We start from the raw sequence: 9583 nt of genomic DNA on the forward strand, positions 1-9583 counted from the left end.
ACTTTGATGTACACATCTGCTCATCTAGTGAGCTCTGACTGATACAACTTTGGACATGATTACATACATGTGTTTGTGTTGCCTTTTGTCCTCCAAAGTAAGCCAGAAACTGAGAAATAACCTTATTAACTAAGAAATAGCCTTCATGGTAACTTTTAACCTTAATTTCCTCCCCAATTTTTCACCTGCATATACCATGATTAAGTTTCGATATACTTAACACTTTGTAATAGAAACTAATTATAAACATGCGATTTGGGGCAGGTCATCAAACTACTCTCTTTTCCGGTGCCTGTCAATCATGCTCACGTCTCCTTTCTTCCCTGTACAACCGGTTTATTTAATTTAACATACTCTCCTTGAAGTTTACTTCTACATAAAAGTATTATTTCATTTCTTTTGAAAACTAACATTTCACTGTATACATACAGCGCATTAGGTTTATCCACTCACCCATACAGGGACACTTTGTTTCTTTCTAACTTCTTACCAGTGTGAAAAATTCTATGATAACTGTGGGAGTATATTGCTTTACAGTCTCCTTTCAAATGTTTTATATACACACTCAGAAATGACACTATTGGATCAAAAAGCAGTTCTATTTTCAACTTTTAATGAACAACCATTCTTAGTTGGGAAAATAAAATAAGCCTTCACTGAGAGATCTTTTTAATAAAATAATGAAGAAAACCTTGGTCCTCATGACAGCGAGATTCAAGGCTTTATGAAATCAGTCTGTCTCCAATCCCAGAAAAAGATAATCATAAGTTAATTGCCAAATGCTCTTTTGAGATGTGTGGGGCAGTGATCCTGGGGTACATCAGCAAGATTTTGAGACTAGTAGTTGGCTGGTGAGACTCTCACCTTGACTAACTGTATATGCTGGTGCCCGTAAGCCAGGCGGCTGAGGATGACGATGTGTAATAGAGGGTTCGTGCTTGGAATGCTTGCCATCCTGGTCTTCTACATATGTACTTCTTGTTATGACATACCATTTACTGCCATAATGTCTCTCAAGTAAAGGCTTTTTTAAAAGAAAGAGTAATAAATTGAAAAAAAGGACACAAGAATAAGAAAAAAATGTCACAGGTCTGTCCTGTTACAATTCTGTATAGGGTTAGATTTCTAAATTTCTTTGTAAAAATATGTTGATGCTTATTTCAACTTTTATAAAATTAGTTTTCCTTCATATTTTGTATGGACTTTAAGTTCAACATATTAATATTTGATGGAAAATACCTGTTCCATGATATGCCAACGATGTCTGATATTTAGACAGACAGGGTAAACCGAACTGCATATATTGCAGGTTAATAATAAGCTTCTATTCTGGAGGGTTAAAAACCTAAGTTAGAAGATAAAAATTGGAGAAAAGGAAGGGCCTCAAGGTCAGCCAGCCTTCTGTCCCTAGCCTTTCAAGGTCAGGGAAGACTCAAGACATAGGAGAACCTGTATTGTAACAACATGTAACTCAGTTGTGCTCCAAATTTTCTGATCAAGAAATTATGGAGCCACAGAGGAATGTGATCAATGATGTATAATGTGCCTGGAGAGAGTCACATGGAGAGAAAAAAACATTTTCTCAGGCTTTCAGAAAGAGCAAATTGGTCAAGCAGTAGCTGTGACTCATCTTCATGGCTGACACTGACAAAGGATCTACAAAGTGCGGTATAGGGCTATAGGATAAATCCTGAGAGTACTTGACTGACCTTGTCAGATACAAAAGTTATATTTCTTGTTATATAGGTCTTGCTTTATCTTGGTCTTAACCATCCAGCAGAAAAGTATAAAAATGAGGTATATAAAGTAAAGCCATATTAATATGATGAACTGCAAAAGGCTCAAGTCAATAACTTCTGAGGATAACCCACTAATATTATGACTGCTACAGTGTTAGATTGTTTAGCTGAATTCAGACACCTATAGTATTTAGATGCCAATAGAATATCCACCTCTGACAGGACAAAAAAAAGGATACAAAGGAAAGATCATTTTGTATTTATATATACAAAATAGTTAGGGTAAATATATAGCTACTTTCACTTAAGTCAATGAGAGGAAAGAGGTGTACTAATAGTGTTTGGACAGGATATCCTGTCTGCTTCTTGTTCTATGGATAACCACTAAGAAGATAACAATGTGCAATGTATTAATTATTGAAACTGTCCTATTAATCAGCTTTGAAACTGTCTCATTCATATTTATTTCTCAATTTAAAAAATAAAAAATAGATATTATGGTTATATATTTTCAATAAAAATTATGGAGAATAAACTTACAGGAAGTAATTTTATAGTAGAGACAGTTTTCTGATGTAGGGGTCCATGTTTTCCCACAGAGAAGTATCCAGCACACCGGTCCTCTTAAAGCATGTCTGTTGTCTTGATAGTAAGTAGGAGCAATACTAGATGATCTTCTTTTGTAGTCCTGTCTGTAAGTCTGTGCTCTTACTTCAGAAAAAATCTTAACATGAAATTGTTCTGCTCCAGGGACAGAATTCTCAGAAGTCTCGTGACTCATGTTTTAATTTGAGAACTCAGGAGGTGGGAATACACACCATACTTATAAACTGTCTACCTACACTAAGGTGGTCTAGGTAAAGACACATCTATTTTTCTGAAGTCAACATACAAATCATGAATTGGATCAACTGAAGGAAGATCTTGGTTTAACTAAAGGAAGGATTCCAGCACCCAAACCATTTTCCTCTGAGGTTAGATTGTCATGGTGTGATGCCCAGTAATGAAAGAAATGGGGAGATATTGGACAAAGATTGAACTCTCAGTAATAACTAAGATGTTCTGAGGTTCTTAGCAAGAACATGGCCACGACAGCCTTCAGTACTACTATTGTCCATCTTTCTGGCTCTGTTTATTCCAAGAATGCCTGCACATATCAACATTGATACATGCTCAAGTGCCTTATACAAAGTGGCAGAGTGTTTACATGTTACCTACATGAATAGCCATACATATACATGAAGTTATTACTGCTTCCTTATAATAGCTGTACACAGTATAAATGCCATGCAAAGGGTTGTTATAATCCATTTTTAGTGAATTTTTATAGGAAAAAATTTTATATATTTTCAGGATAAATGTGATTCAACATATATATATATATATATATATATGTTCATACCTTTTGTCACCTTAAATAAAAATGATTTTATCAATTATAGCTCTACTATAATTATAATTATGTAATTATATGATTATAATTATTTTATAATTACTAATGACATAATACTTATAATCCAAATCATAGCTCTATTGCAGAAGAACAAATACATACTCTTATTCTCAAAATAATGAGTTTTCTTTCACTTGAAGTGTTGAAGCATAGCTCAGGACCAATTTTTTTTTTCTTTTTTGAGACTGGATTTTATAATGTAAGGTAGGCCAATTTTGAACTTACTTTGTAGCTCAGGCTGCCTTAACCTCAAAGCAATTTGCCTGCATCAGCCTTCCAGTGCTGGGATTGCAGGTATGTACCACTACACCTGGCTGTAACTCCATCCTTTAAGGAAATGTTTTTAATCTAAACCATTTATACTAATCTAAAAATTTAACAAAATAATATCAAATGAATATTCAAGCATTAAATACTATTTATAAAATGAAAAAGAAATACTGACTTCTGTACCAAGATAGTGAATGTAATTTGTAAATCAGTAAAATTTACTTCAATGTACATCAATATTTGATTCAAGCTAGAAAAAGAAGTCAATTTTTTTACATTTTCATCTTTGTTAAACACTTTTTTTGTCCTACCTGGTAACTTTGTAGCCACAAGGATTTTCTGTGTTTCTAGGATCTTTCCAGGTATTTTAGCCTAAGTATATAGTTCATCTATTTGAAATATTCTCTTGATAAGTATCACAAAATTATATTTTCTCTAAGAAATTCTTACCAGGACAATTATTCCTTTTAAGTAACATTATAACAGTATGACCACACAAGTCTCCAGTAATCATCCAGTAATAGAAATTACTCCTCCATGAATGTAACATAATACTTTAATGTTTGAAATGTTCCCAAGTTCATCATTTATGAAATTGGCTAAGATCTAAGTATGCCAGGATAAGAATTCCCCAAATAACCAAATTCTTAAATTATCTTTGAAAGTACCCTTTCAGAATCCACTCAAGGAAAGTATGAAACTGGCCTTTCAACAATAGACATAAGGGTGTGCCTGGCAAGCTCAAGGACCAGGGTTCAATCCCTGGTACCACATGCTGTGCTGGCCCTAGAACCCAGGCACTCTGAGCCAGGCCCTGGTGCATGCCTGTGATCCCAGCACTGAGGATACTGAGACAGGAAGATCACTATGAGTCTGAGCCCCATAGTGAGACCTTGTGCCAAATTAATTAATTAGTTAATTAATCAAATATTTTTTAGAAAGAGTATAGACCCAGAAGTCCAAGCAATGATCTTTAAACATTCAAGCTTAAAATTCTAGTCTAGAGAACATCTCTCCCTGAAAGTAAATATGCAACCCAGGCAAATTCAGGAAAGCCAGCAGTGGCTTTGCAAAAGAACCCTCAATTGTCCTTTTCTTGCAATTCAATCAATCATCAGTTTCTTCCTTTTGCATTCCAAGAGGTTGTCCTACGGATGACGAACTTGGTTGGCAGATCTGAATGCATAGCTCCTGGCCTTCTTGTGCTCAACCCTGTACCAAATCTCTTCACGAAAGCCGAGCATCCTAGCCCTGGCTTCTGTCGTGCTGGACAGTGAGACCATGCTCGGTGCCATTTCTACCCCTTCAGCCAACCACGCATCACCATACATACCTGGAGGATAATTTCATCTCCCTCACATTGCAAAAGCCCTTGTTTATGGCACACTTCCCAATTGGAGACAGAGAGATTTTTGCCTCTGTATCTTTTATTCCCAACTGCCAATTCCTACCCTAAAGCAGACTGATGAATTGTATGCCTTCAGTCCATACATAAGCAGTTTTTTAAAACTTTTGTCTGAGGCTTAATTTTATCTTCCACATATCCTTCTTGAGGATACGGAGCTTCACAATTGGAACAGAGTCCAAAGCGCATACATTAATAACAATGAACCCCCTTTCTTTGAAAATACCTCACCTGGAAGCTTAGCTAATGCCTGACATGTCAGATAAAAAATATTTCTTTTCTATAGGTAGGAGACAAACTATAGGTAAAAGTTCAGGGAGGAATTTGAATTTAAAGTAAATATTTAAGAAACATTTTTACATAAGGCAAAGTGCTGACATTTAAGAGACGCCAGCTGCTGGTTGTCTCCAGCTCCTCATGCGGCTTCCCAGCAGATGGAAGCAGCAGCTAGGTGCAGTGCGCTCTGGAGCCAGCTCCGGTGCCCTGGCTGAGCGCCCCTCTTCCTGAGCACATTTGCTCACTGGTTGCATTTCACTTCACCCCTCTTAGCCTCCATTGTATTAGATTTAAAACATATGGAAACCGACAGTTAAGTTACTTGGTTAAGGTCACACAGCAAAATCCATGTCTCTTGGTAGTAGCCTCTGCTCTTACCACCACACTTCAACTGTCAAGCTTCCTTTGGAGAAGCGGTCTAGTAATGCAAATGCATATCAACAAATAAAATGAAGGAATAGCATATGTTTTTTGAGGTATTCATTTTTGCTAGCTCTGACTGAAATGACTTTGCTGAAAGGAGCTTGTCCACACACAGTATGGCTGGAGATGTGATAGAGAAACCATTCACAGTTTTGTGAAGGGCTGGCACTGCCACAATGCACAGTTGATCACTAGGAGATTTTCCAAGGCTGGTGAAGGAATGTGTGAGAGCGAGGCTCTCCTGTAGGGCCAGGTGGTTCTGGTCAGTACAGGTGGCACAGGTGCCTATTTACCCTCAATTCTGGTCAGAGGTGGGGACATTTGTCACAGCTATTCTACCTGTTTGTTTGTGGTCCACTTTGCTCAGTTGTTCTTATGGACTGAAGCGACATCAAAGGTTTTCTTCCTGTTCTTCCTTAATTGAAATCATCTGTTACTTTCTTTGTGTTTCCTAAAGCTGTCACCTGAATCCTGTGTTTCACTTGGATTTCCAAACCTGTGTACTGCAGATCAGACCTTCCCTCTACAGAAAAGAGGGGTACTCTGTCTACAGAGGCACTGCGTCAAAGACCCTGAAGAAAATGTGCCCAGAGTAGTTACTGTTCTGAAGAAGCAGAATGATGCACTCTTTCTTTCTTTCTTTCTTTCTTTCTTTCTTTCTTTCTTTCTTTCTTTCTTTCTTTCTTTCTTTCTAACTTTCTTTCTTTCTTTCTTTTTCCTTGTCTCTGTCTCTGTCTTGGTCTCTCTCTCTTTTTCTCTTCCTTTCTTTCATTATGGAGATAGGACCTTCCTGTTTTATACAGCCTGAGATAGAACTTCTGGACTCAAAACAACATCCTGTCTGTTACCTACACGGAGGGGATTGTAGGTGTGTGACATTGTCCCCAGGTTCAGGCTTTCTGTTGTAGGGAATAAGATTGACAGATTTCCTCAGGAAAGAAAGTAGCATGAAACACCTACAGAGACATCATCTGAATAGAGCCAGGACTAGATGCCAGTTATTTTACATAAATGGACTCAAAAATTCCTATGAGAAAGCATTGCAAGACTCATTCTACTGGTGGTTTGACTGAAGCTTCATGGTTGTGCCTGTTAAGGCCATGCTTTCTTTGTGCACTGCAAGCAAAGTTGGCAAACCAGGAACCAAATAAACTCACCTATTTTGGAAAAACTCTAAAGCTAAAAATGTTTCTTACATTTTTCCACTGTGAAAACATCAAAGGAAGAGAGGCATTGCTGCCCCTTGACAATTATTGCAAGTTCCAGTTTCAATGTGTGTGACATCATGTCTACAGAAAGTTCTATGTGTACACAGGCACTGTAGTGTTCGTGCACTGGACACAGTTGATTTTCAACTACATGAATCCTGAATCCTGTGTTTCACTTGGATTTCCAAACCTGTGTTTGGAAATCAGATGGAGTCTTTGCCACAGAGACCCTGTGACTCCTGCAAAAGGTGCTGTCTACATATCTATCCCTTTACAGCAAAGCCTTATACCGCTTTGTGGCTGTGGTGGTACAGCAGCAATTTGGTAGGCATGGACTTGCAGTCCATTTCTGTTCTCTGGCCCCTTCTTTTCTGATATTATTTCCTTGGTCCAGTTTTCAACCACCAAGAACTAACCATCTCTACACTTCCATGCCCTTGGCCATGGTGCTTCTTCTTGGAGCCAGCCTTAAAATCATGGACTAAATTTAACCTCCCATCCCTTAAGTTGCAAGTGTCTGGTGTTGTGTCCAGCAAGAAGAATGGTGATGGGCACAACCTCTGCTCCCAACTTGCTCTGTGTTCTGGTTGGAGCATACACCGGAGACACACAGGTCTTTCAAGCATAGATAATCCAAGAGCCTCAGGTACAGTCAGATCCTGAGATGGGGTCTGAGCACTCTGTTTGTGAAGCAATTCTACACCACACTTGATTCTATTTCTGGAATCATCTTTTGGGAACTACTATGCCATGGGAATTGTTTACAGTGAACTAACCCAAGTTCTGATATGCTGTGACTTTGTGTGTATGTGTGGGGGGGGGTAATTCAACCAGTGAATTTTTTAGCTGGAAGATTATGATTATTAATCTTACTATTAACTTGACCAGCTTGATGGCCACCCTGTGGATTGGTAAACACCCTTCTGGGGTAGTGTGGAGGTGACACATTGGAGGATATACCTGGACCCCAGATCCCTCTTCCTCTTCAGTGCTTTTCTTCGTTATTTGCTTCCTGATCTCCATGAGGGAGCAGCTTCAATCTTGTGTCCTTCTGGCACCATATTCATCAGCTTACCATGGACAGAAATCCCTGAAATCATAACCAGAATGCAGCTCCCCTCCTTTAGCTTGTGGATGCCAGAGCTTTTGTCTCAAGAATGGAAAATCAGACCAACCTATGAATGGATGGTAGTAAGTGTGCAATCTTCTCTATTCTATATCTTTTTTTTTTTTTACTCTATATCACATAAGGTACTCACTAAATAAATGAATGACAGAGTTGTTTGAATTTGCATGTGTCTAGTCTTTCTCATTTCTGTACTTTCAGTGCAGTAAGAATAGAATCACCTCTGTTAAGGTGGTCAGTGCGGGCCTACACGACCTCTTCCCTAAGTGGGATGCGTGGTAGCAGAAAGGAAAGATACATGTACACATTTACATCCAACTTTAAGTTTTCTGTCTGTTTGCTACTGAAATTTCCTTTTTTGGGGGGGGCTAGCTCAGAATGCCTTCAGGGCAGATTTGGCTGGCTTAGGTTCTGGGGATCAGACCACAGCAACCTGAGGCTGACTGCTTTTTTTTCATTTTTTCCATAATTTTATTGAGAAACAAATAGACAAAATGAGACAGTTTCAAACCAAATTCGTAGGACAGTTTCAATAATTAACACATTGCATGCATTCTTCCTAGTGGTAATTTGCTGTACAAGATGCAGACATGATATCCTATTTACAAACTCTATTAGAACAAATCCCTCTATTCATTAAGAGAATGTAACTATATATCTATCCTAACCACTTTGAATACACAGATACAAAATGGACATTCATTTATATATCCCTCCCTTTTTTTTTTTTTTTTTTTTGCGGAACTGGGGATTGAACTCAGATCCTTGCGTTTGCCAGTAAAGCGCTTATCCTACTGAGCCATCTCCCCAGCCCCTATATCCCCTTTTTTGTTTAGTTCTGTTATTTGAATATTATAGGTGTGTAAACTCAGCAAAATATTCTAAAAGAGTCCAGTAGGCCATAATAGTAGTAGGTCTTCCACTTGACTGGCAATATCTGAAATTGTTGACCTGAGTCCCCTACAGCTCAACATAACAGCATGGCTTTACTTCTTATATTTAGTTTTTATACTTTTCTGCTGGATGGTTAAGACCAAGGTAAAGCAGGACCTATGCAACAAGAGTTGTAGCTTTTGGGTCTGATAAGGTCAGTGAAATCCCCTCAAGATTTATCATGAGATCCTGTACCTCAGATTGTAGAACCTTTGTCAGTGTCAGCCATGTGGATGAGTCATGGCCATTGCTTGGCCAATGTGCTCTCTAGGAAAGCCTGAGAAGCAGCCACTTAAATAACTGAGCTAAGGGGCAGACCCATTGCTAATGAAATTTTCACACTCTTCTCCAATGGTCTTATTTTCTTCCTCTGTGAAATTAGTGTGATAATATATGCCTTGCAGTGCTCCTCTGAATTTTATCTCAGATCATGTGTATAGAGAATATTTAAAGCCTGGCAAACCATAAACAACCAAAATGCTCTTCAGAGCGTCCTTGTGTAACAGGTGGATAAAATCTCAGGCCCCACACACTAATACCATTCACGTGATTAGGGCATTTTCCTGTGCCATGCCCATTGATTACATCTCCCACGCTCGCTGCCCGAGTAGTGAGCCTGCGACATCTGAGCAGCCTGTCAATATCCACTCTATTCCCACCCCACCTCCTCCTGGACTGATTGAAGAGGAAGCCCTGGATGACATCTTGATTGACAGCTTTGCAAACTCTGCTTCCACGACAGTCACAGCT

Source organism: Octodon degus, unplaced genomic scaffold, assembly GCF_000260255.1.
Source record: "Octodon degus isolate 3935 unplaced genomic scaffold, OctDeg1.0 scaffold00014, whole genome shotgun sequence".
NCBI lineage: Eukaryota > Metazoa > Chordata > Mammalia > Rodentia > Octodontidae > Octodon > Octodon degus.